Below are 25,994 nucleotides of genomic sequence, written 5' to 3'. Positions count from 1 at the left end.
TAGGACTGTGTTTTGTGTGTATGTGTGTTTCCTCTCAAAACACTTCCCACTGGTTCCTGCCCACTCTGACTGCTCTCCTCCCATCCAGATGGTCACCAGGGAGCAGGAAGGACAAAACTGTCAAGACCGCAGATGTTCTTCAGCATCACCAACTTGGCCATCCAGGCGAGATCACTGTGGCTGAGCAGACTAAGAAAAGCAAGAGAAAAAAATGAAAAGATCACAGGATCACCAAATTTTCCAGTTGGAAACAGCTTCAGATACAATGCAGTCCAATCCACCTCTGAAAAAAATAATCACCACGATAGCATACCTGAAAAGAAGTAATCTAGTGTCTGTTTGAAGATCTTCTGTGAGGTAGGATTTACCACCTCCCTGATTCACTTAAAAATTTATTTTCATTTTTTATTGTCATGTACAACACATTTTCATATTGGGCATTGTTGTAAGATCACACCCCTACATAACCAAAGTCCCAAAAATAAACCACAAATACACTGATGTGAAAGAAAGACAACTCCAACAGTTCTTTCTCTGGAGGTGTCATAAATCTTTAAGGATTGTCCCAGATCATTGCATTGCTAAGAATAGCCAAGTTTTCACAGATAGTCATCGTCTAATATTGTTGTTTTATGCATGACGTTCTCCCAATTTGGTTTATTTTACTCTGCATCAATTCCTGCAGATTTTTCCAGCTTTTTCTGAAATAATCTTGCTTATCATTTCTTATAGAACAATAGCATTCCATCACCAACATGTACCACAATTTGTTCAACCATTCCCCAACTGATGGATAATCCCTCAATTTCTAATTCTTTGTCACTACAAAACAAGCTACTCTAAATATTTTTGTACAAGTAGGTCCTTTCCCTTTTTTTATTATCTCTTTCGGATATAGACCCAGTAGTGGGATTACCAGATCAAAGGGTATGCACAGTTTTATAGCCATTTGGGTCTAGTTCCAAACTGTTCTCCAGAGTGGATAGATCTATTTACAATTCCACCAACAATGCATTAATGTCCCAATTTTGCCACATCCTTATTCACTTTTGAATACAAAGGTAGAACAGGAAAGGAAGGAGGTATAGTGGTTCAAAGTCAAGATAACTTTGGAATAAGATGACCTGGGCCCAAATCTTGCCTCCAACATGTAAGCCTGGGTAACCCTCAATGAGACTGTGGTCCTCATTTTCCCCATCAATATCCAATCACTTGCCAAGTTTTCTTAATTCTACTTCTACAGTGTTTCTTGGATCTATTCACTTTTTTTCACTCATGGGGCTACCATGCTCATTACCTTTTTCCTGGGCTATTGCCGTGGTCCTCTAATTTGGAGCCCCTGCCTCCACTTTCTTCACTCTCTAATTCATTCTCAATAGTTGCTTATTTAACATTTCTAAAGCCTAAGTCCAACTGTTTCACTCCTCTTCTTCAAAATCTCTATCGAGTTCCAAACTCCTCTTGCCACCAGGATAAAACATTGACTCCTCTGTGAGGCACTTAAAACCTTCACAATTTGTCTCTATCCAGTTTTCCTTTCCAGACTTATTACAGATTTTTTTTTCCTACATAAACTTTAACATCTCAGCCAAATTGTTCTCCTTGCTGTTCAGTCAACAGCATTATTTCTCTTGTCTCCAAACCTTGCTCAAGCTTTTTCTCATGCCTGGACTGCTCTCCCTCTTCACAGTGCCTCATGGCACATAGTAGGCTCTTAATAAGTGCTTTGGGACTTTTGGGTTAATCGATAAACACAACCTCTTTTTGGGGGGGTTAATTGATAAACACAACCTCTGCTTGCTTTAGTTTCCTCAATTGTATAATGTAAAATAGGGATAATAATAGTATTGCTTCCCAGGGTTATTGCTACATCAAAGGAGATATCTGTAAAGTTTTTAGTATAGTAGCTGGCACGAAGTAAGTGTTTAATAGATGCACGTTTCCTTTTTTCCTTTTCTCCTATCAGCTGAAGTGACTTCAGAGGATGAAGGGCTAAATTAATAACCTGGACACAATTTTCAGATAAAGGAATCAAAACTATCAATAAGCACATGAAAAGGTGTTCTAAATCTCTTATAATCAGAGAAATTCAAATTGAAACAACTCTGAGGTACCACCTCACACCTAGCAGGTTGGCTAACATGATAGCAAAGGAGAGTAATAAATTTTGGAGGGAATGTGTTAAAATTGGGACATTAATGCATTGCTGGTGGAGTTGTGAATTGATCCAACCATTCTGGAGGGCAATTTGGAATTATGCCCAAAGGGCGCTAAAAGACTGTCTGTCCTTCCATCCAATCATAGTACTTCTGGGTGTGTACCCCAAAGAGATCATAAGGAAAAAGACTTGTACAAGAATATTCATAGCTGCATTCTTTGTGGTGGCAAAAAAATTGGAAAAGGAGGGGATGCCCTTCAATTGGGGAATGGCTGAACAAATTGTGGTATATGTTGGTGATGGAATACTATTGTGCTAAAAGGAATGATGAACTGGAGGAATTCCATAGAGACTGGAACAACCTACAGGAAGTGATGCAGAGTGAAAGGAGCAGAACTAGGAGAACATTGTACACAGAGACTGATACACTGTGGTACAATCGAATGTAATGGACTTCTCCATTAGTGGCAACGCAGTGATCCTGAACAACTTGGAGGGACTTATGAGAAAGAACACTATCCACACCCAGAGAAAGAACTGTGGGAGTAGAAACAGAGAAGAAAAACAACTGCTTGATCACATGGTTCGATGGGGATACGATTGGGGACATAGACTCTAAACAATCACCCTAGTGCAAATATAAATAATATAGAAGGAGAAATAGGTTTGGAACAATGACACATGTAAAACCCAGTAGAATTGCTCATTGGCTATGGTGGGGAGAGGAGAGAAAGAATATGAATCATGTTACCATGGAAAAATATTCTAAATTAACTAATTAAATAAAAATTTTCATTTAAAAAATAATTTTAAAAGGGGAAAAAATAAATAACCTGGGCATGCACACATATATGGTCAGCCAGGAAGACCATGAATTTAGAACTAAAAGGAATCTTAAAAGTCATCTAGTCCAATTCCCTCATTTTGCAGATAAGTAAACTGAGTCTGAAAGACATTTAAGTACTTGCCCATGGTCACAAAAGTATCTAAGGCAGGATTCAAATTCAGGTCTTTCTGATTCCAAATCTAGCATTCTATCAACTGGAAGAATAGAAATTCTCCCCCTGACAGTTCTCCAAAACACACTCTAAACTGTATGTTTTGTGACTCCTTTTATCCTCTGAGGTTTTCTCCAATACTTATTTTTTCACCTGATTTTACAGGGACAAAATTGGTGCTGGGTGGGTGGCATTATGCTTTACCTTGGAGCCCCCACACTCTCTAAAGATGATTCCTATTCTTGGCACATTGCTTAGGCTGCCTGGGCTCATGCAGAATCCCTCAAAAGCATACCTACTTTTCAAATAGTGATAATAGTTTGTCTCTATACCACACCACATAAATTACTTCAGCTGATCTTCACAACAATTCTATGGAGGTAGAGACTATTACACATTTTAAAAATGAAGAAACAGAAGCACACAGAGGTTCAGTGACTTGTCCAGGGTCATATAGTTCATAAGTCTAGATAGGATTTGAGCCTGAGTTTTCCTGATTCAGTCCAACTATCTATCTGCAACCCTGGGAAGTAAGTGCTATATTTTTTTTATTAAAACCCTTACCTTCCACCTTAGAATCAATACTATGTATTGGTTCCAAGGCAGAAAAGCAGTAAGGGCTAGGCAATGGGGGTTAAGTGACTTGCCCAGGGTCACACAACTAGGAAGTATCTGAGGCCAGATTTGAACCTAGGAACTCCTGTCTCTAGATCTGGCTCTCAATCCACTGAGCTACCCAACTGCCCCTAGTAACTGACAGGTTATATAACTTATTCATGGTTATCCAGATAATGAGTGTCTGTGGAAAAATTTGAACTCAAGCTCTTTCTGCCTTGGTATCTCCCTGGGTTGTTGTATATAATGAGATAGCATGTAAAGTGTTTTGCAAACTTTAAGGTGCTATATAAGTTATTCTAGAGGCAGCTACATGAGTCAGAGTTCAATAACTAGCATCTTTCTGATTCTAGATCGAATGCTCTAGGCACTATTCCACCTAGCTGCCACCATAGCATCCTTCCCACCATTGAGAAAGAATGGAGAGCCATTGCTTTGGCTAGGCAGGGACACAGTGATGTGGGTCACAAAGAGAGTTTTGGGAAGGGGACACAATAAACCTCTGATTCACAGAAAGGGTCAAGGCTAAAGTCTCTGAGAAGAATTGCTCTACTTGCTTCTTTCCACAGGAGGGATCAGAACCAAAGGTCTACATGTGTAGTCAAACAGGGGACAAAGTTGTCCCTCTCTCCACCTGGTCCCCCTCCCCATTCCATTTACACACAGTGCCATATAAGAGAACTCTAAAGCCTCCTTGGAAAGTCTGAGCCCAGTGGCATTGCTGCAAAGTACAATGAGATCCCCAATGTGGGAATGGTATGTGATGATTTTATGAAATATAAAAGTCAAATGAATTTTTCATGAAGAAGTTATCTTCCCAAGATGTAATAATGGAAAATTCCTTTCAAGAACTGGTGTTTAGACCTCACAAAAATGCGGGGCAAATTGCATTGTGATTTATTTGTCAATGTTTTTATAGGTTAGGCGTTACTTTCTACCCCACAGCTGGAGTCAATTTTTAATATTTAAAAGTGGAAAGAAAGCAAAATCTAAACACATCCAGAGCTGTCTGTTTTAGATTGTACTTTCCCCAAACATTACTGTTTAGAACTGAACCCTGCGTATACTCAGTTTGAGGCCAGCTGGCACATGCATTTCTGCAACATAGAATTAAAATATCTGGGACTGGGCAGATTACACATAAGACCTCCTAAATTGTAGTGAGCTGGTCTGGGATTCATAAGCACTTGAAAATGAACATAGCCTGCCTGCTCCCTCCACTGAAGTGAAGCCACTCGGTTTCACCTTTGGGCTTTCCAGCTTGGGTTTCCCTTCGTGACCTCTATTCAGGGTGCAACACACGAGCTTTTGAAGTCCAGTGATCCTGGCCATTCCTAGATTGCTTAGGGAAACAGAGATCTTCTCATAAGGTTGGATGCCTTGGCAAATGCCCCTCAGAAAACCTGGGAGGAACAAGTTCGGTGGCAGAGATCTCTTGCCTTGCCTTCCATACCTTTGTGGTATGAGAATCAATCAGGAGAAGAGTTGGAACTCTGGGAGTAAGTAGGTCCTGGAGAAATGTATAACAAACAGGGCCTCTTGCAGACATCTTCCCCTCCCCTCAAATAATGACAAACAGGACCAGAGCGCTGGGGATAGTCTGGCTTCTCTGGGCTTACTGGTATAGGTCTTCTGTCTTGAAAGACGGGTTGTACAGAATGTGCTAGGAGCCTCTTGGTTGTCTTGCTTTATTGCATGGATTCATCCCACCAGACAGTCCAAAATGGAAACCAAATCCCATCTCCCTTATTCCCGGCCTGAAACTCCCTTCCTTAATGCAAGCATCCTTGTGTTAAATGACAAACAGCTTACAGTTTCACTAAGTTTCTGCATTTTAGTGAGTTCCACATGGGGAAGGGGAGTACGGCTATAGAAATAAAACGGACTTCACTGCATGGCACAATGGACTTCATGCCCAATTGCAATCTCTGTCTTGGTTCCATTGTCCCAGGCTTGCAGTTGGCATGGTCTTCTGTGTAGGCTGCCATATGTATGTTTACCAACAAAGGATTCTGTAACACACAACATCTGGGGAACTTGAGGGAGAAGGAGGATAACGCTAATAGAGACAGGCATGACCCCTTTGGGTAGTACTATTGATACCTACCTCTCTAATTAGGTGGGGTGGTGGTGCTATTCATATTTGCTTTCCCTCTCCTCAAACCCATCCCTGTACCATTCCTCACTGAGGCTGTTGAGTGTCAAGGCCCACAGGAGGAGTTGATAGCTTTCCAAAAATGTGCATTGGTTGAGTTGAATCTGCCAGCAGAGGAGGCTTGAAGTTGCTGGAGGATGCTACCCTTTTGGAGATGTTTTCATGGTTGGGAAGAGGTACTAAGAGGTTCAAAGGAACTTCAATAAACCTCCTGCTGGGTTGCCCAGGGTCAGATAATTTGGGAAACACCTTGTGAACAGCTGCTGTCTGAAACCTGGTGGAGCCCTTAACGGCCAATGTCAGAGACTGAAATCCAAGCGCACTCTGCTTGAAGAATAGCCTGTTTAGAGTAAGAGGGAAATCATATGGGGAGTTCTCTGATCCACTTTCTAAGAGCACAAGCTTCTGACTAGAGTCAGGAAAGTGCCTTCCCATAGAGGTTGTTGGCATGTCCTTGTCATTAAGAAGGCCAGTTTTCAGGACAGCTGGGTGGTGAAGTGGATAGAGCACCAAGCCTGGAATCTAGAGGATCTGGGTTCAAATTGGGTCTCAGACACTTCCAAGTCATGGGACCCTGGACAAATCACATAACCCCATTTGCCAAGCCCTTGCTTTCTCTCTTAGAATTGTTACTAAGACAGAAAGCAAAGGGCTTTTGCTGTTTTTTTGTTTTTGTTTTTTTCAGTGATTAGGGCTATCTTCAAGAGTAATTGACTGGTTGGAACTTTGGGGATGAGTTCTGGTCAAAGGAAATACAGCTGATGGACCAATATTTGGTCATTCCTCTATGCCTTTTCCCAATGTTGAAGACAGGATAGGCATAGCATAGCAAACGTGTTATGAGGAGTGGAGAGGTGAGGGAGGGGACTGTATGCATAATCTCTTTCCCCCTAGAACCTGTAATGGTAGCCTTGGAGCAGAAACAGGTAGTTGCCAAATGCACCAGCCTCTGGCTTTCTCACTATGGGCCAGAGACTAGATACCCAACAGTGGACTTGCCCAGTCCAAGAAATGGCGGCACCTTGGACAGTAATAGAGTTCCATTACAAGTGCTTGGCAGAAACAGACATGTTCTTCTCCCTAAACCTGTGAGTGGAGTTCATGGACAATATCACTGAATCTTGGTCAGCCCATTACTAAAATCTACATTTTCTAAAAATAGATTATATGTCTTAGGTTTATAGATTTAGAACTAGAAGGGACATCTAGTCCAACCTCCTCATTTTACAGATGAGGAAACTAAGACCCAGAAAACTTAAGTAACTTATCTAAGGTCACATAAGTAGGAAGGAGCAGAATGGGGATTCATACTCAGGTTCTCTGACTTTTCACTCTCCATAAATTAGAACAGTGGTTCTTAACCTGGAATCTATAGATCCCTAAAAGACTCATGGGTAGATTTTAGTGGCTCCACTGTGAACTTGGTTGGAGGAAAAAAAGAGTTACAACTTGGTTTTCACTCACCTCCAACTGAAATTTTACAATTGCCTTCCAATATTTAAAAACAATTTTTTTCTGAAACAGGTTCATAGGCTTCGCTAGACTGCAAAAGAAGTCCATGACATAAAAAAAAGGTTAAGAAACTTTGAATCAGAGAATGGTGGGGTGGTGGTGATTATTCCCACTACAAAAGGATTCTCTTTTTACTTTGTCAAAAGATTTGATGCTTCTTTTAAAAGTGAGCCCTCCTCCCTGACTCCCACCCCTACAAGCCTTTAATCTGGGATTCAGTTTCATCTAATTTTCCAGTGGGAAAAAAAGCACCGATACTGTCTAGAAACCCAGGTTCAAGGCCCCATTCTGATATTTACTGTCTGCCTGACTTTGGGCAAGCTACCGAAGCCTCAGTTTCTTCATCCACCGGAAGAGATGGAACATCAGGACCCTTTCCAGCCTTTGTTCTAAGAGCCTCGATTTATTTGAGTGAGGTCCTTGTTAGACAACATGCATTTGGACAAGGGAGCAGCAGATCTGCCCACCAGAGGGGGGAGATCTTCCCTTGGTTTGAAGGGTTGTTTCTCACCCTGGCCAGTAGCCTGCTCACCTGACATTCTCCTCTCCAAAGGAACCCAAAGATGCCACTTCTGTTGGTGGATATTTGATTGCCCCCCTTCTACCCCTCATTATCAGCGTTGACCTGTCCTGAGCCATCCAATCTCACTTACTCAGTCCTCGGTGAAAGGACTGATAAAAGGACCCACTTTGGGGAACAGTATTTGCAGATTCCCTTCTTAACCTCCCCCCCCCCAAAAAAAAGACCCTTCCTTCCAGCAGCAGGCAGAGGGTTTTTCAGCTCAGGAACATCTTCTTCTTAGGGGCATTTTCCAGGCAACTTGTGTGTGTGTGTGGGGGGGGGGGGGATGGAGAGGGAGGGAGGTGGGGGGAAATGTGGAAGAGTGGGGTTGGGGGAGGGAAGGACTCAGATAGTATCATTTTTATGATTCAATGGGACTCCAACTCTTTAAACAAGCATCTTGGCACAGAAAATGGTGCTGTTAGAAAGTTAATGGGCAGGAAATACTGAGAAAAGGATCTGGAGATAAGTATCAGAAAGGACAGCACATTCAAGCCTCGGAGAACCCAGAGAATAAAGAAAAACAGAACTACCAACTCCCCCTGAGCTGCTTTCTAACCCACAGACCAAGATGCGAACACTGTCCAGATACCACCCTCTCACAAAGGACAAGCAGCAAATGTCTCCTGTGAAGAACTGAGGAAAATGTACTTCCCTCCTCTGCTGTGGGAACAGTTAAGGGCATGACATTCTGATGGAGTGATGTAAGCTTTGCTGGCCCGTCTAGTTCACTTACTTTGTCCAGAGCCATGTGGCAGCAGGGCCTTAATGAATGCTTCCCTGGGAACATTAAAACTGGAAAGCAAACTTCTTCTTGTCAGAGCTCCTTGGAAGGAATAGAGAGACAGGAATTGCCCCTGCTGCCTCAGGTAACCAGAGCTTGGCAGGGGACAGGAAATACCACTTACCCAAGAGGCAGAAGAACTGTTTCTGGTCTCTAGGATATGGACCCTCTTCCTTAAGAAAGGTGGCTAGATGTGTTACTTTTTTTGTTTTTTAGTTGTTGTTTTTTTTAAAGTTCCAGGCAGTGTAGAGAACTCAAAGGAGGACGAGAGCATTGTTTAATCAAGATGGGAAAGTGAATAGAGCTCTGGACCTGGAGTCAGGAAGATCTGAGCCCAAACCAGCTTCAGACTCTTAGCTATGTGACTTGGGTAGATCACCAAACCTCTGGCTGCCTCAGTTTCCTTGACTTTAAAATGGGGCTAATAATAGCACCTACATCCCAGGGTTCATATTGTTGTGAAGATCAAATGAGACACCATTTGTAAAATGCTTAGCTCTTAGTAGATGAGATGCTATAAATATTAGCTGTTATTATTATTATTATCAGTCTATTCGCATTCATTTGTTAAACATTTATTGGCTTCCTATTTTGCAAACTCTTGTGATAGGTGGAAGGGTGGGAGATAAAGATAAATAAAACATGGACTTAATCTTAGTGTTTATAATCTTATAGGGGGGATAGGACACATTCACAGATAAAAATTATATAAAATGGAGCATGATAAATTCCATGCAAGCAGTGGTGGCACAGGGGAAACAGAATTGAGCTTGGAATTAGGGAGACTCATCTTCCTGAGTTCAAATCTGGACATAGACCACTCACTAGCCATGTGACTCTGGCCCCTTTTGCCTCAGTTTCCTCATCTGTAAAATGAGCTGTATGCCTTGTAGTCACACAGAAATTAAGGTCACACAACTAGTAAGTAACTGTGAAGTCAGATTTGAACTTGAGTCTTCTGACACTAGGTTCAGCCTAGTCATTCATTGGGTCACTTAACTGCCACACTAAGTCATACAGTCATCTCGCAGAAAGACAATTAGAGTCAGTTTCCCTGGAATTACTTTAATGAAAATCGTAGCTGTCACCTTAGGCAAAGACTATGTAGTTGCATCTTCTGATTCTACTTTTATGCAAAAGTGAGAAACTTCATATAAAGATATGTTTCTATTCTTAAATTGCTTCAAAGTCTATATCAGAGGGTCAAGAAAGGTGAGGTTCATCCTTGTTCTATAGGATAATAAGTTATCAATAAGGTCAGACTCAGATCCCTGGGACAATTCAGTACAAATCAACAGATATTTATGGAGGAAACCCACTGGGTAATAATAGTTAGGATTAGTGTTTTTAGATTTGCAAAAGCTTTGTTTGTATTATCTCATTTGATCCTTAGGACAACCCTTTGGAGGTAGGTGTTACTAATATATCCATTTGTAGAGGAGGAAACTGAGGTAGAGAATGGCTAAATGATTTACCTAGGGTCCCATGGCTATCCAATAAGGGTCTGAGGAAAGATTCCCAGTGCTGTCTTCCTGACCCCAGATGCAGCATTACTCACTGATGCTTAAATGCCTGTATTCGAGGTGTTTGGGATACAAAGATCCTTACCTTTCACCTAATGTGTACAGGGGACTGGAATACAAATTAGAAAACAATTAAATGAACAGAGCAGCTTGGGAAATTGAAGAAGAATGAGGTCTAGACCCTGAGATGCCTTGTGAATCACCAGAAAAGGATTAAAGATGAATGTTGGATGTATTTTTACTGTAGTCCAATTCTTGGAGAAATGACATCCTGCCAATTCTGGTCTATAACCAAGATATTAGATTAACAAGAACATCCTATGCTCCTGAAGCTGGATAACACCAGGCTTGCTCCCCTAGTTTAAATGAATATTCATGAATATTTTGGTCTAAGGGGCTCTACAGGGCTAGGTACAATGAATGAATCTACCTTCTGCTACACAAGGACTAGATTCTGCTTCTGTAATAACAGCAAGGATGAACATGGTGTGGGATGACTTGGACAAAAGTAGTTTTAGAAATCAGCCAGAAATGACATTTCCTTGATGGCTGGACTTTATTTGGCCAAAGGAGAAAGTGGAACCAGAAGGGGTCTGTTGTGAGTGGCATTTATTTGGACCAGGAAATTCACTCACCTATCCAGCCATCAGTGAGATTAGACCACTGTTACTTCAGTTGATGGATTATTTAAAACTAATATGGAGAAATATGTATATTTAAAACATTTAGATGCAGACAATGTGGAAATTCGTCTTGCCTGTCTATGCATATTTGTTACAAAGGTTTTGCTTTTATTTCTTTTTCAGTGATAGGTAGAAGGAGAAAGGAAGAAGAGAGGGTAGATTTCTGTTAACTGAAAAAGTTAATTTAATTAAAAATCTACTGGGGAATGACTGAATAGGTTGTGGTATACAGTTGTAATGGTCTTGTGAAGCTATTGTGCCACAAGAAATGACAAGATGATCACAAAAATTCCTGGAAAGACTTATATGAAATAATGCAACATGAAGCAAGAAGAATCAGGAGAAATTGTACACAGTAACAACAACAGTGTATGATGATCAACTGTGAATGACAACTATTATCAACAAAGCAAGGATCCAGGACAACCCCAAGGAACTGGGGATGAAAAAGGCTCTCCATTGCTGTAGAAGGAGCAGACGGAATCTGAAAGCAGATTGAAACATAGCATTCTTTTCTTTATTTCCTCTATGAATTTTTCTTTACTCTAAATAACGTGTGTCTTGTTTCACAATATGACAAATAGGGAAATATGTATTATATGACAACATATGTACAACCTATATCAAAACGCCTGCCTTCTTGGGGTGGGGAGAGAGGTGGTTGGGAAGGGAAAAAAAGAATGAGACGGAGATTTTTGGATGTAGCTAATGTGAAATTTTGTTTTTCTAGGAGAAGCATATTTATTATAATTTATTATATATTTATAACAAATATGTATTATATTATCATTATACAATAATGATAATATGTTTTATATATAAGACAAAATAAGTGGTAACAAAAATATATACATACATTATATATATGGGGGTGGGGATAGGAGTGGGGGGAAATGAAAGCAAGCTGGGGGAAGGGGAGACCAAATTTTATGGTGTTTGAAGTAGGTAAAATGCCTTCTCTCTGTTAATTATCTCCAATTTACTCTGTCAATATTTGGTTTATAATTAGAATTTTATCTCTCCTATTAGACCAGGAGCTCCTGGACAGCAGGGAATGTTTTTTGTTGTTCTTTGTAACCCTAATGCTTCACACGGTGTCTTGAAAAAAACTTTTAACAAGCATTTATCAAGTTTCTACTTTGTGCCAGGTGCTGTGCTGAGCACTTTAAAAATATTATCTCATTTTATTTTCACAACAACCTTGGGAAATAGGTGGCGTTATGATCCCCATTCTAAAGGTCAGGAAACTTTTTGTGCACATTTATAAAAACAGATTCCTCACTGTGCTTCTCTGTACCCTGTAACTCGGATTACTGCCTATCTTCTCTAGGTCTAGGTTAAGGGACTTGTCCAGGGTCTCATAGCCAGTAAGTATCTGAGGCCAGATCTAAACTCAGATTTTCCTGTTTCCAATCCCAGAGCTTTATCTATTGAGCCATCTTGCTGCTCCTAACTGAAGAGAACAAGTATCATTATTCCCAATTTACAGGTAAGACTTGTGATTTCACAGGTTCAGATAATTTTTCAGGCAAGAAATAAGGTTCAGAAAAGTGGAACAATTTTACCTATCTAAAACCACTAGCCAGCATTATCTGTAAGAGGAATAAGCTAGAAACCTTTCCATTTAGAGCAGGTACAAAGCAAGGATGCCCATTATTGCCACTACTATTCAATATTGTTCTAGAAATGCTAGCTATAGCAATAAGACATGAAAAAGAAGTTAAAGGAATTAGAAAAGGCAACGAGGAAGCAAACCTCTGCAGATAACAGGATAGCATACTTAGAGAATCCTAGAGAATCAATTAAAAAACTATTTGAAATAATTAACAACTTCAGCAAAATTATAAGATATAAAATAAACTCACAAAAATCATTAGTCTTGGGGGCAGCTGGGTGGCTCAGTGGATAGAGAGCCAGGCTAAAGATGGGAGGTCCTAGGTTCAAATTTGGCCTCACACACTTCCTAGCTGTGTGACCCTGAGCATGTCATTTGACCCCATAGCCCTTACCACTCTTCTGCCTTGGAGCCCATATACAGTATTTACTCCAAGATGGAAGGTAAGGGTTTTTTTTTAAAAAATCATTAGTCTTTCTATATACTACGAACAAAATCCAGCAGGAAGAGATAGAAAAAATTATATTTAAAATAACTGTGAATGATATAAAATATTTAGGAGTCTCCCTACCAAGACAAACCCAGAAACTATTTGTTATTCAGTCATTTCAGTCTTTTCTGACTCTTTGTGACCCCATTCAGAGGTTTCTTGGCAAAGATGTTGGAATGGTTTGCCATTTCCTTCTCCAACTCATTTTGCAGATGAAGAAATTTGAGGCAGTTGAGTGACTAAGGTTACATAGCGAATAAGTGTTTGAGACCAGATTCAAACTCATGTCTTCCTGACTCCAGGCCTGGTGATCTATTCGTTGTATCTCCTAGCTACCCAAAAACTATATGGACAGTTACAAAACACTTTTCACACAAATAAAGTAAAATCTAAATAATTGGAGAAATATTAATTGCTCATGGGCAGGCCAAGCCAATATGATGAAAATGACAATTCTACCTAAATTATTTACCTAATTTATATAAGCACCTTAACAATCAAATTACCAAAAAAACTATTTTACAGGGAAAAATAACAACAAAGTTCATCTGTTAGAACAAAAGGTCAAGAATATCAAGGGAGTCAATGAAAAAAAAAAGTGAAGGAAAGTAGCTCAGCCATACCAGATCTTAAATTGTATTATAAAGCAGTAAAATCATCAAAATAATCTGATACTGGCTAAGAAGGAGAATGGTAGATGAGTGGAATGAAGATAAGTAGTAAATAACTATAATAATCTAGAGTTTGACAAACCCCAAGAATCCAGGATTTTGGAATAAGAAATTACTGTCTGACAAAAATTACTGGGAAAATGGGAAAACAGTTTGGCAGAAACTAGGTATACATCAACATCTCACACTGTATACCAAGATAAGGTCAACATGGGTATAAGATTTAGATATAAAGAGTGATATCATAAGCAAATTAGGGGAGCATAGAATATTTTACCTGACAGATTTATGGATATGGGAAGAATTTATGACCAAACAAGAGACAGAGAGCATTTTGAGATCTAAAATGAATAATTTTGATTACATCAAATTAAAAAGCTTCTGCACAAACAAAACCAATGCAGAAGATTAGAGAGAAAGTAGGAAACTGGAAGAAAAATTTTTGTAATCCATTGATCTGATCAAGACTTAATTTTCACACATATAGAGAACTGAGTCAAATGTATAACAATACATGTCATTCCCTCATTGATCAATGGTCAAAGGATATGAACAGGCAGTTGTCAGAAAAAGAAATTTAAATTATCTGTAGTCATATGAAAAAATGTTCTAAATTGTTACTGATCAGAGAAATGCAAATTATAACACCTGTGAGAAACCATTTTACACCTTTCAGATTGGCTAATATGACAGAAAGGAAAATGACAAATGTTGAAGGGGATGTAGGAAAATTGGGATGCTAAAGCACTGTTGGTGGAGTTGTGAATTGGAGAGCAATTTGGAACTATTCCCAAAGGGCTATAAAACTGTGCTTAACCTTTGCCCCAGCAATATCCTACTAGGTGTATACTCTAAAGATATCTTTTAAAAGGGGATGGGGAGAGTACCTATTTGTATAAGAATGTTTATATCATTTTTTTTTTTGTGATGACAAAGAACTGGAAATTGAGAAGATCTCTCAATTGGGGAATGGCTGAACAAGTTGTAGCATGTGGCTGTGATGGAACACTATTGGGCTACAAGGAATGATGAGCAGGATGGTTTCAGAAAATCTGAGAAGATTTATATGAACTTATGCAAATCAATGGAAGCAAAACCAGAAGAACATTGACACAATCTTAGCAATATTGTACAATGATCAACTGTGAATGATAGCTATCTATTCTCAACAATATAATGATTTAGTGCAATTCTGAAGAACTTAAGATGAAAAATGCTATCCACTTCCAGAGAAAGAATTAATGGAGTCTGAATGCAGAATGAAGCATACTAGTTCTGGTTTTTTGTTTTTGTTTTTTGATTTGCATTTTCTTTTTTAATATGGCTAATATGGAAATATTTTGCATGACTGCATATGTATAATCTATATAAAATTGCTTGACTTTCTCAAGGAGGAGAGAGGGGAAAGAGACAGGGAGAGATTTTGGAACTCAAAAATAAAATCAAGAAAAAAAAAGATTTAAATTTTTTAAAAAGTGAATTTCCCCAAGACCACCCAGCTAATAAACCCTGGGGACATTCCCAAGTTGTTTCTGTATTCAGTGGTCCTATTTAAACTAAAGTTAGTTTCTTCCCAAGTATATCTAAGAAGTTCCCAGTTTGCCTGGGAGGATTTTCTTATGCTATTTGATGATATGCAAGAGAATCATGGATTTGGAGGCCAAAGGGACCTTAGAAACTATCTGGTCAAACCTCCTCAAATTGAACATGAGAAAATTGAGACTCATAGATGGAAAGTCTTTCGCTCCAATTTCAGATAGGTAGTAAATGGCAAAGACCAGATTTGAGGTCAGGCTACTATTCCCCTAGCCAGTCCTATCTGCTTTCTAGGAGAGAAGAACCTTTCTGGTTCACTAAAAAGAAACCAAATAATGGTGGTTTGAGGAGGATTAAAGAAATTCAGACATAATCAGCAGACTCCTTGTAAGGGTTTTCAGACAGATTCTGAGCAAGACTTGTTTGGCTCATTTTGAAGTCAATAACTAGAGGCAAGACCATAGAGAAAAGGAATCTTGGCAGTTCCATCTACTCACAGTCAGGGATTGGAACTGGTCTGTACTCACACCTTTATAAACTTAAGAGTTCAATATAAGCCTTCCGGATTTTTATGGGCAAGGATCAGTGGAAGCCACTTGACCATTCACTAATTGAACAGCCCTATTCCATCCAGGGAAGACTACTTCATGGTCAGCTGCCTTTCTCATTCCTACATCCAAGTGGAAAGAAGACAGAGGGATCATGGGGCCATTCCTTGAGTATAATGCCACCTCCCCCTATATACTGACCTCTCCATGCTTGTCAAAACCTGTAAAGTGGGGCTCAGTTTCCCTACCCGTAAAATGAAGGGGGCAGCCTAGAAAACCTCTAAAGTTCCTTCTAGCTCTAAATCTATTTTTTAGTATCATAATCTCAGGAATCTGAAGAAGGAAATAATAACCACTCCAGTATTTTTGCCAAGAAAACCCCAAACGGGGTCACAAAGAGTCAGACATAACTGAAAAAATGACTGAACAAAATCTCAGGAAAACATCAGATCATACACTCTTTTTTCCCCTTAAATTAGCAAAAATTTAGAAAAGAATATTTTTTTAAGTCACCAAAAACTACTCCCTGATTAATCCATTCTTATGGAGAATGGACAATCTCACTGATAAGAGGTGGTTTCAGCCAAGGGCATTTTCATTTTGGCCAAGGAAAAGCTTTAAACAGCAGGAATGCATCTTTAATTTAGTAGGGAAATTTCTGACATTGCCAGGGTGGGTAGGAGATATCTTTTTGCTGTGGGTGAGTCTTTCCAGTATCCCCTAAAATCACACCATAAAGCCTCTCTCATGATGGAAAGAAAATACTTCTAGGCTTGTGACAAGAGCCAAATCACTTCAAAGGATCATAGGATTATGGTTTAGAGCTGGAAGGGAGGGTCTCAAAGCCATTTAGTCAAACTGCCTCATTTTATAGAGGAGGAAACTGAGCTTGCCCAGGGTCACACTGGTAGTAAGTGGCCAAGTTTGGATTCAAACTCTTTGACTCCAAATCCGGTCCTCTAATCCTCTAAGTGTCAGTTTCCTTATCTGCTAAAAATGATAGAAGGAACACAATTCCTGGAGAAGAATGTTTTGTAATCTTAAATCTCTAATAGAAGTGAATATTACAATTGCCCCTTTGTCTTTTCATAAAGTTAGCTCTCACTCTTACCTACCCTACTGGAGGGGCAATGAAGAATGGAAGGCAGAGCTTTAATAAAAGTAAGAGTCAGGGGACCGGGATTCTTTTTTTTTTTAAACCATATTTTATTTGATCATTTCCAAACATCATTCATTGGAGACAAAGATCATTTTCTTTTCCTCCCCCCGCCCCCACGATAGCTGATGTGCAATTCCATTGGGTATCACATGTATTCTTGATTCGAACCCATTTCCATGTTGTTGGTATTTGCATTAGAGTGTTCATTTAGAGTATCTCCTCAGACATGTCCCCTCAATCTTTGTAGTCAAGCAGTAGCTTTTCCTCAGTGTTTTTACTCCCACAGTTTGTCCTCTGCTTGTGGATAGAGTTTTTCTCCTAGATCCCTGCAGATTGTTCAGGGACATTGTAAAGCCATTAATGGAGAAGGCCATTACATTTGATTGTACTACAATGTATCAGTCTCTGTGTACAATGTTCTCCTGGTTCTGCTCCTCTCGCTCTGCATCACTTCCTGGCGGTTGTTCCAGTTCCCATGGAATTCCTCCAGTTCATCATTCCTTTTAGCACAATAGTATTCCATCACCAACATATACCACAATTTGTTCAGCCATTCCCCAATTGAAGGGCATCCCCTTGTTTTCCAATTTTTTGCCACCACAAAGAGTGCAGCTATGAATATTCTTGTACAGGTCTTTTTCCTTATGATCTCTTTGGGGTACAAACCCAGCAGTGCTGTGGCTGGATCAAAGGGCAGACAGTCTTTTATCACCCTTTGAGCATAGTTCCAAATTGCCCTCCAGAATGGTTGGATCAATTCACAACTCCCCCAGCAATGAATTAGTAGGGGACCAGGATTCTGATGCCCTCTCTCCTCCCTTAGGCAAGTGACCCTAAGCCTAATTTTAATTAATTTAATTAATGACCCTAAATTTAATTACTTAAACTTCCCAGGGTTGTAGTTTAGTCATCTGCCAAGTGATTCCAGCCCTGGTTGCCTTACCTGCTTGTTGTAAAAATGTCCTGGAAGCTTCTTGGGAGCAAGGACTATCTTATTTCACTCTGGTATCCCTAGTTCAAGGGTGAAATAAGGCAGTCCTTGCCTTCAAGAAGCTTCCAGTCTGTCCTCACAGAGGGCAGCTATGTGAGGCATGGATAGAGTGTCAGGTATGGAGTCAGGAAGATTTGATTTCATATCCAGCCTCAGATACTAGTTATGTGACCCTGGACAACTCACTTTCCTCAGGGCAGTTTCCCTAAATTTCCTCATCTATAAAATGAGCTGGAGAAGGAAATGGCACTCCCATTTCTTTGTCAAGAAAACCTCTAATGGAGTCAGGAAGAGTTGAATATGACCAAAATGGTTTAATGACAATAATTTCCAGTGCAGAGTATGGGACAGAAGAGGCATGTGAATACTTGTTGAAGTAGGTTGACTCAAATGAAGGGAATCTGAGACGGGGGAAGGCATGTGTTTTTGTGTTCCAAACAAATATTAAATTTTCACATATCATTATTCTTCCCTTCACATATCATTATTCTTGGGAGACTTTGAGCTTTATCAGAAGATCACACATTTAGAATAGAAAAGGACCTTAGAGGTTTCCTACTCCAACCCTCTCATTTATAGATGGGGAAACTGAGGTTAAGTGCCTTGGCCAGAGTCACATATCTAGTAGGTGTCAAAGAGGAGTTTGACAAATTCAGCATCCTATCTACTATCTTATTCTGCCCCTCAAGTCATTCATTTCAATATTTCTGTGAAGTCACTCTCTGGACTGACCGAGGTCAGAAGCCATCTGTGATTGACCATAGTACATGATTTCTGAGAGCTGCTGTGGTGGAAAAATTCATTCCCCTTGCAGTTGCCCTGGTGATGTCTCCAAATTTAGCTAGACTGGTCCCTGGACAGGATATGTACAGTCCATCACTGGGATTAACCTCAAAGCCTCTCCAGCTGTCAGACCCTGTGCTTGGCTGCTATGGCCATAGAGAACACAAGGTCATATTCATAGCAAAAACTGACATCAGAGAAAGTCTTCAGTGGAGGGAACTTCATAGTAGTCCCAAATAAATAGCTGTAACAGATAACAGCATCTTGGATTCTGAGCTAGAAGGCATCTTAGGAGACTTTTAGTCCAGCCTTCTTACTTTACAAATAGGGAAACTGAGGCTCTGGAACGATTTATTCAGTGCCAGACACTGTGTCAATGTGCTCAGCATTATATATCTATATATATCTATATATATCAATCATTCGATTCTCACAACAAACCTAGGGAGTTAGGTGATATCTCCATTTTATAGTTGAGGAAATTGAGGCAGAAAAGGTTTAAGTGAAGAGTATATATCTGAGATGGGATTTGAACTCAGGTCTTCCTGATGCCAATTCTAGGGCATTACCACTTTCTCCCTAGAAAGAGCTCTGAAAAAATGCTTGTGAAAAATGCTTTGAAAAAGGAGCTTCTGTTTTATGTAGGTAAACCCCCAGATTTTCAATTGAGGCCTTGAAAATTAAAAAGGTTTTCTCAAGATCATCCAGCTAAGCAGAAAGGCAGAATTCAAACCTAGGCTTAGGGAACATCATTTATTTCTTTACATATATAAGAAATTGTCATTGATTTGCCAAGGCTGATCTTTGGAGACAGTCAGCCTCAGTTTCTCTAGACTACCTCAGAGCTCTGGGGTGAGCGTAGGACATGAAGGAATGGAAGGTCCATTGAATGAATCTCCAGGCACCTAAAAATGTTTTCAATGTAAGAGTTTGAGAACTAAGTTCTCATTAGATCATTTGGGAAACAATGGAAATACCTATTCTAACAAGATTCCGAGTCAGCTATTTTTTCTCCTGGTTAAGCAGTGTTCCTTCTCTCCATATAATGACTTGACTATGCTTTATCCCCTCCTTATCACCCCACTCAGTCACCCTATTTGTTTAGTGGGCCTTTCTGTTATCCCTAGTTTCCTTCCCCAGCTGGCTCCCTTATTTTAGGGTTGGACACTAGGGCTAAGTCAGGAAGCAAGCCTTGTGCCTGGTCTCAAGCTATTGCCAAGATGATGGATGGCAAACCAACCTCCTGACTCCCTCCCCATCCTATTCCCATTCTTATGTCTGTGTTCAAAGAATGCTTCTTCTGAGGTTTTTTGACAGGCTTTGGAGGGACCAAAATAATAAGAGGAGGGAAAGGAAGAGAAGGGGAGGAGGGGTTTGGTGCATTTCTCCCTGGGGGCAAATCTGCATCCATCTAAACCTGGATTTAGATAAAACAGCTTAAAATAAAAGCCCTGGGCTTCCAGCCCAGCCCCATGGAGCTGGTCAGATTTCACAGGCTCAGAGTGAAGGCTGCCTACAGGAGGGTGAGTATCAGCCCTTCCTGCCCCTGGAGAGTTTGCTGGAAATGAGTGTGAGAAGCAGGGGCTGGAAGGGAGTAACCATGGCCCCTTGGTCTGAGTTAGTATCAGGGCATCTCCCATGGCCAAAAGGCCAGGGGAAGTGGACAGCTCCCATGGTCGCAGCTCCCTTATTGGGATCTCTAGCCCTGGAAGCCCCAGCAGTCCAGGATGAAAGCCTGGGAAGGACAGCAAGCAAGGCAGGCAAGTTCAGGGTCCAGAAATAATTCTGGGGGGAGGTACATTTCACATTTGACAAACCCCATTTCTACAGCAGTACCTCAAATCGTTTACAAATATACTCACGCACACTCATCTTGTGCACATTCCAGAAAAAGGTTCTCATTTTCTGTATTAATTTCCCTCCCTTCTCACAAACCATTGTAAAATCCTAAAACCTACCCAGGCTTGTAAATAGATCACCCTTAAGTGGTGCAGGGGCTGTGCTGGCCCAGTGAGTCATGCAGCTAAAATGTCCCCCGGGGAGCCTTTCTCTGCAGAACACATTTTTATTTTTTCCAAAAAGTACTGGGTTCAGAGCTCTCTATGGCACCCAGCTCAGTGCCAGGAAGAATCCATCTGTGCCCTTCAGGGATGAAGTGATGAGGGATGTTGTGGGGCCAAGTGCATCCTGGAAATGTTTGCCCAATTCAGCCAATTAATAAGAAAGCAGTTGGGTGTTGTAGAAAGGGTCCTAAAAAACTGAGTTCTAGACTGATAGGATCATATCTCAAGAGCTGGAGGGGACTTAAGAGGGCACATAATCCAACTCTTTTACTTTACAGATGAAGAAACTGAGGCTTGGGGAAATGAAGGGATTTGCTCAAAATCACTGAGAATAAACATCAGAGGCAGAATTTGAACCTGGGACTTCTGACTCTGATCAGAGCTCTTTCCCCTCTATCACTAGGTCTGGCTGTGTGATCTTGAGCAAGTCTGGCTTTTCTGGGGTTTAGTTTTATGGATAACAGACAGTTCCTGGCCCAGGTGTGTTAACATATAAAATCAGGGGATCCATCTGAGGTCACTTCCCAAGAGATTTGTGACCCTATGTTGGATGTTCTTGGGACATACACTGGAGTAGTTTGTCATTTCCTTCTCTAGCTCATTTTACAGATGAAGAACCAGGAAAACTGGGTTAATAAGTGAACGACTGAGGTTCACAGAGCTATTAAGGCGTCTTGAGTCCATATTTGAACTCAGGAAGATGAATCTTCTTGACTCCAGACCAGCATTCTATCCAATTTACCCCCTTGCTGCCCCTGTGATTTGAGATCCTGGCTATCCTGACTCCAGTCCCACCAAAGGGCATGGACCAATAGCAGGGACTCTCTTTGCCAGAGAAATAATGGAGCCCACAGGGAAACCTATTGTTTCCTTTCTTCCTCTTGCTTGATGAATAATTATGTCTCTCAAAATTCTGAAACATGGACTCAGAAGGAAAGGAACAAATGATTGTCAGATAGTAGAGCCAGGTTTGGATCCCAGTCAGAACTGGAATGAAACTGTTCTCTCTGACTCAGTCAAGGCAAGTGGGAAGATACCCTCTCCAAAAAAAGACAGGCTCCTCCCCATCCTGGGAGCAAATAAGTCTGGGGCTCTTGCCCAGCCATACCCAAGGAAGGTAGCTCTTGGAGAAGGTCCCCAGGCTTTGCTGGTAGTTGAAGAGTTTGAGTCCTACCTCATTCAATATCTGCACACTAGAGTGTATTCAGTTGTTTTAATCATGTCTGACTCTTTATTACCCTGTTTCATGTTTTCTTGGCAAAGACACCAGCGTGATTCATCATTTCCTTCTCCAGATCATTTTACAGATGTGGAAACTGAGGCAAATAGGTTTAATTGACTTGTGCAGGTTCACAAAGCTATTAAATGTCTGAGGCCCCATTTGAACTCAAGAAGACTTGTCTTCCTGACTCCAGGTCACATGCTCTATCCACTGGACCACCTAGCCGCTCAACTGGAAATAGGAGAGCCCAACTGAAATAGACTTTTGCTTTGCAGTAGAACCTATCATAAATCTTTCCTCTTTTGTAGCTTTAGGTTGCAAAGAGGAAACCAGAGTCCAAAGCAATTGCTCTGTGAATGAATCTGGGAATGCCTGGGAGTAAGGGGTAGGGGGCATGAAGGTAGGAGATATAAATGCTTCTCTGTCTCTCTCTCTTCCTCCCTTCCTCTCTTCCTCTTTGTTTCTCTCTCATTCTTTCCTCTATCTCTTTCTTTGTCTCTGTATGTCTTTTTCTGTTTCTGACACTATTCTGTCTTTCGGTTTCTGTCTCTCTGGCTCTATCTCTGTCTCTCTCTTCCTCCCTTCCTCTTTTTCTCTCTCTTTCCTTTATCTCTTCATCTCTGTATGTTTCTGCTTTCTGTTTCTGTGTCCCTGGCTCTATCTCTGTGACTCTCCCTCCCTTCCTCTTTTTCTCTCTCATTCTTTATCTCTTTCTCTGTCTCTGTATGTTTCTTTCTGCTTCTGACTCTATTCTGTCTTTCTGTTTCTGTCTCTCTGTCTCCCCAAGGCCAGCCCTTGTCCCCCACCCCCCACTCTCTCCCACCTGTTTTCCATCATTAGCTCACTCACTCAGGCATCTGTGGGATCAGCTCCCATTGCTTTCTACAAAGTTCCTATTCAGAGGTTTGAAGGAAACAGATGCAGTTTGCTGCCTCTGGTCATGCCAGCTCCTAACTGGTACCATTCTGAATTCCTTTCAGGAGTCAGCCCCACCTTTTACCCCTCTCCCAGGGCTGCCCAGACCAGGGCATAGTCCCAGAAACCTTCCTCTCCTCCAGGGGCTTCTGCAGTAGCCTAGTTTTCACATCTCTTACTTTCCTCGCCCTTTCCCTGCTCTATTCATAACCATACTTCTGAGATCCCTTGAGTGTCATACACTAGATTGATGGGCTCTCTTTTTATCTTCTCAAACCAGCTGTGTAGCAATTGCTTATTCATTTTATAACTGCCTCCCTCTAGTTTTAATTTCATTATTTCACTAGCTGTGGGTTTGGATTTTTTTAAATGTACATTTCCATGAGATTTCTACCAATAACCAGTTTGGCTGCTTGCTTTTTAATGTCATTGTGCCTAGAAAACATCTGGGAGGTGATATTTCTTTATAAGGCTGCTAGGGGATACAACTCCCTCAAAGGGAAAAAGACATGTCATTTTTCTAGGACTTCCAGTGGGCAGAATTCATGAATGGCTGTAAAACTGCTACAATGATTTGGGGCCATGGCTAAGCTTTTAAATTTGTACGGAAAAGTAGGAGAGATTGTAATTAGAAGGAAACAACACTGACAATGGAGTCAGTGGACCTGATTTCAAAACAGCTCTGATGCTTCCTACTCGCCTCAGTTCCCTCATCTGTAAAATGAAAGTGTTGAATGAGATGGTCTCTGAAATCCCTTCCAGCTTGAAATCTATGATCTTAACATCACTCTTCCTCACTTTCTGTCTTTATGTGTTGTGTTCCTCAATTGTAAGCTCCTTGAAAGAAGGAACTGTCTATAGCACAGTTCTGGACACACAGTAAGCACTTAATTTCAGTCTCTCTGTGCCTGTGTCTGTTTCTCCCTCTCTGTCTGTCTGTCTGTCTGTCTGTCTGTCTCTCTCTACATACACACACACACACACATACACACACACACACACACACACACACATTTTTTTAGAGAAGAAAAAATCAGCACAAATGATCAATACATTGAAAAAGTTGGAAAATGAGTGCATTTTCTCATGGACCTCCCACCTTTATGAAGGGAGATCTGTTTGGTCTTTGTGTTTTTTTTTTACATTTACTTTTGAATTTGGGGTGTGTCCTTGTTCTTTCCATTTACATTATGGTAGTCACTATGTATGTTGTTTTCTTGGTTCTGCCTACTTCATTCTGCATCTGTTCATATAGATCTTGCCAAATTTCTCTCCCTATCACACACATCATTTCTTACAGCACAGTAATATTCCATCCCATTCATAAGCCACATTTGTTTATCCATTCCCCAATCAATGGGCATCTATCTGCCTTGGCCCCCTAAACTATCAATGGTTCTCCATTGCCAGAATAAAACAATAAAATTCGAACTCCTTGGTTATACACTTAATATCCTTCACAGGCTGGTCCCAACATACTTTTTGAGACTAATTAAGTCCTTTCACCTTCATGAACTTTCTTCTTGGGTCTGGCTGATCTATTTTCTGTCCCATAGGAATGATGTGTATATTCTGACCTTTTTGACTTTGCTCACATTGTTCCCTCTGCCTAGAAGTGTTTTCCTCTAACTCTTTACGCAATCAGCTCTGATTTATCCTTTAAGGTCAAGATTAAGTGTCAACCCCTCTGTAATTAACTCAGTTTTAGTGATCTCTTCTTCCTATAAACCTTTCTCACTTAACAGGTTCAGGCAAGATCAGGCTTGGGGACTTAGGATGAGTATCATAGCATTTCCAAAGGACAGAACTGAAAATCCATGGTGAGCAGTATTGCCTTAATTCCCCATGGAACACCCTATGCCAGACAGGTCTTTCAGGGGATGTTATCCTTTTCACTCCTTTCAGACCATACCATTCTCCTGGGCTTTAGGGTTCACCTACTTGGCAACTCATCAACAAGCATTTATTAAGCATTTACTATATTCTATGCGATCCAGAGTGGTCTGTTGGATAGAGAGCTAACTCTGGGGCCAGGAAGACCTGAGCTCAAGTTCCTACCTCTTTATTGGCTTTGGGACCTCTTGGTTCTCTGGGCAATTCTCCCTAAGATGATATGTGGCTGAGAAGTATTGTCTTACATTGGTATAAGGAATTTATTTGTGTGGGAATTCTCTATGCCAAAGAAATTACAGGTCTTTATTCTCTCTTACTATCTGTCAGACACTACTAAGATCAAAGAAAACCCCAAGAAGGCAGGTAATCTGATATGGGTTGAACAACCTCCTCTTTCTCCTTAAGTTGTAAAGCACTTTAAAATACCAAAGTGAAAGCTTTACATTTGATCCTAGAGATAATACAGAGCCACTGGAGTTTCTTGAGTTAAGGAAGTGATGTAATCAGATCTTCACATAATAATAAGACCAGTAAAAAGTTTTTAAAAGTAGCTGCTCAGGGAAGCTAGGTGGCTCTGTGGATTAAGAGCCAGGATTAGAGGGGGCAAGTCTGGGATTCAAATGTGACCTCAGACACTTCCTAGCTGGCAAGTAAGTCACTTAGCTCCCATTGCCTAGCCTTTACCTCTTTTCTGTTTTGAAACCAACAGTCGGTACTGATTCTAAGATGGAAGCTAAGAGTTTAGAGGGGAAAAAAAGTGCCAGCTAGGGGGCACAATAGATAGAATGCTGAGTGGAGTCAGGCTGGCCTGGGTTCAAATATGACCTGAAGCTGCCTAGCTGTATGACCCTGGACAAATCATTTAATCCTGTTTAGAGCTGTTACTAAAACAGAAAGTAAGGATTCTTTAAGAAAAAAAGTCCCTGCCCTCAAGGAGCTTACATTCTAATGGCAGAGACACACATATACACATCAGTACATATGAGCTTTACAGGGTAGGTAGAAGGCAGCTATAGAGGAAAAAACATTAATGAGACTTGTCAGGAACTGGCAAAGGGCTCCTATAGGAGGTGGCATTTGAGCTGAATCTTCAAGAAAGCCAGAGATCTGGAGAGCTG

The sequence above is a fragment of the Monodelphis domestica genome, chromosome 3, assembly GCF_027887165.1.
Source record: "Monodelphis domestica isolate mMonDom1 chromosome 3, mMonDom1.pri, whole genome shotgun sequence".
NCBI classification, from domain to species: Eukaryota; Metazoa; Chordata; class Mammalia; order Didelphimorphia; family Didelphidae; genus Monodelphis; species Monodelphis domestica.
Note: the sequence above shows the minus strand (reverse complement) of the source record.